Below are 2,963 nucleotides of genomic sequence, written 5' to 3' on the forward strand. Positions count from 1 at the left end.
AGTTAAAAAATGATTTCGAAGTACATCGGATTCGATTGCAGTGCATATATTTATTAAATATTTTTTTATTATTTATTAGGTGTTATTTAATTATCATAAGATTCTTCGCTATAATATTGTATCTCTTAAACAGCGGAACGTAGCTAACTATATGAACGCTACTATGAATGAATCAATCTTACGCTCATTTCATTACAGGATTATAGCTGAAACCCTTGCAGCTTACGAAATATGAACTCTAAGAGTTTTGTACAGATCGTTTACGCTACAACAAAAACACGCATCACTGAATGCTCATTTCATATCTGACGCTTGCACGATCATGCAGACGTAGAGCTTGCTGTAGTTGATAATCGCCAGTATAAAGAAACGATACGAAACAGCGAACGTATGCCTCATTTCGGCGCGATAACGTTAACGACGGGGCCTTTTGCAAAAAAAAAAAAAAGCCGGAAAATGACTACCTCGCACGATTTATGATCACAAGGTATGTCATTAGAACATTTGTGAAACGTGCGAGAAAAAGGCTTAAATGAACAATAATAATTATATGCTTTTAACCTATAATCGTGCTCTTAGTGAATATTTGTGACATAATCCTTCTCATATGCTAATTTGCTATATTTAACAATCATCTCAACGCTAAACTTCACACTGAGGCCTATCATATAGGTTTTTATTATGCAGAAATGATCGTACTTGCATTTTAAATTATATTAGTTTGAATTAGTGGGATGATTTCGATTATTTGCTAGTCTTGATCCATGTTGCTCAAGTACAAACTCTGTTTATGTAGGCAAGAAAATCGATACAACAGCGAGAAGGGGGGTACGTAGCCCGTCGAGTCATTATCTCATCTCCGAAGATAACAACCCCCCAGAGACGCGATCCAAGAACAGAACCCTCCACCTCCAATGGCAACGAGGCTGCTGAGAGCGACGAGTAAGACTCTGCATTATATCTAATGCATTACGGATCCAAACTCATCACCCATGCAAAGCACCGTGAGAAGCTACTGCCATGGCAATGTCCAAAGTTCGCGGGAGAAACCGTAGAGTGTCATCAGAAAATGATCATTGCAAACCTTTTTCTAGCCTCTGAATACGGGCCTGGTTCAGAATTTTTGCCGTTTCTACCTTTTTAAACTTGTTTCCTTTTTGTGTTTACTCACCATTCTAGTAGATGATTTTAATAACAAAAGAAAAACAACTGTTTTTCTTTTGTTATTAAAATCATCTACTATAATAAATATGGTCGAGATCACCTACTATTAGGTATAGCATCAAAAACTTCCCTTGTTAGCGGCCTAACCGGAGTAACAACTGGCGGTAAAATTATGTGGGATTATATTCAACAGACCTATGAAACGGCCAAGCAATCATACAAGCAGCTACTAAGTTTGGCAATAATATTTTTCTTTAATTCTTTGGTTTCCCTTACATTTTTGTTTTTTCGATTATTAACGGATTGGTACTATTTTTTGGCCAACATCGAGATTTCAATCAGCGTATCACCACGCTCGTTAGCTATGGTTATCATAGGAACATGCTCAAATATATATATATAATAGCCAGCTAGACCACGTCGTCTCTTGCCGTTGTCTAGCTTATGCTATTTTTTCACAGGAAGGCTGTCGTGGCGGTTTTAACGTTCGGTTTACGTAAGCGGTTATTTTGTGTTTTGGAATATGTAGAAACGCGGTTGATTTTTAATGTTTCACGAGCTTATGAATAGTCAGACATTCTTGAAAGCGGTATTCAACTCATATTTTCTAATACCCACGACATTATGGCAATCTAAGGACGGGAGAAATGGGATAGGACGAGTGCACCCGGAACTACTAGAATGGATTCATGCGGAACGTCTATGCATATTGTTTTGGGGTTGTTTCATTACATTCTTCTTCAAGGTTTGTTACTATCTGCACAAGATTAGCGGAAAAAAAGTTTGAGCAGAAGAAAGTGGAGACCTATATAAAGACGTTTTGAAGCATATGCGTACAGATCATGGGCATCTGTAGCGCATTAACTGGGCCTATCGCACACATTCCACCGCAGATAGCCTATAGCAGGAGATAGTTCCAGCTCATCATAGATACTGCTTTTGGGCAGTAAAGAAGTTTATCGAGCGTAAATGAACAACTCTGCCATAGAACTGGGGCTTACGAAGGTCGTTGGATGATACGTAAATCGCTCTTAAAACTGCAGAGATGAGCTTTTTTTTTGCCGCTATGCGTTTGCCACAATAAATATTCAGGCATATCTTACTAACATGGAAACTAACTTCTACAAGCTGCTGGCTAATATTCTATCTTTTTTTTTTTCTTTGTCAACACTGTCCACCTACTTATGTTAGTTAGGCAATGACGTAAAGATAATCTCACTATTATTAAACTGGAAGTGCTATAGTATTGCTTAATATTGTTGTAACAGTAATAACTATAAGGCCGCATCAGTTAGATATTTCCTCAAGAATTAAAACTAGATTCTATGGTCCCAAGTCTTAGACGTTATTTCTGCGCCATTCCGCGGGGATCAGAGTCATGTATTCTTAAGGAGCTTGTAGGAGAGGAAAAATGACCTGCACACTTGACCTAATCAATTCGTAGTGGGAACCGTTACTATCTCTACCATGTGAGCTTCTGCAGGATATCATGTGCTCCGTTGTATTTCTAGTAAACACACACAGCCGCGTAGATATCTTATCGGTCATAGAATACTACGCTGGATGAAACTAATCTTGTGAATCAAAACTATGAATATTGAATAAATTACATATTTGTATACCATCCGCTTATGCTGGCAGAGTGACAGATAAAGAGTTGGTATGGCTTCTTATCCTTGCGTACCAGCTTGTTTTTTTAACGAAACGGCAAGCCTCGCTGCACAGTACGACAACAATAGATTGTATTTAGCAATATTGATGTTACAGATTTATCATTGCATTAACTCCTACAGCTACTT

At 37.9% G+C, this 2,963-nt stretch overlaps 1 long non-coding RNA gene across 1 annotated transcript in view; it reads left to right on the plus strand.

The window, feature by feature from the left end:
• Nucleotides 1-1,439, plus strand: part of LOC111268491 (uncharacterized) — a 2,969-nt gene extending 1,530 nt beyond the window's left edge. Inside the window, exons 2-3 of the long non-coding RNA XR_002685260.1 lie at nucleotides 199-487; nucleotides 797-1,439. This is a non-coding gene — a long non-coding RNA (uncharacterized LOC111268491). The remainder of the gene's footprint in view (nucleotides 1-198; nucleotides 488-796) is intronic.
• Nucleotides 1,440-2,963: the final 1,524 nt, after the last annotated feature.

The sequence above is a fragment of the Varroa jacobsoni genome, unplaced genomic scaffold (assembly GCF_002532875.2).
Source record: "Varroa jacobsoni isolate VJ856 unplaced genomic scaffold, vjacob_1.0 scaffold_1293, whole genome shotgun sequence".
Classification (NCBI taxonomy): domain Eukaryota; kingdom Metazoa; phylum Arthropoda; class Arachnida; order Mesostigmata; family Varroidae; genus Varroa; species Varroa jacobsoni.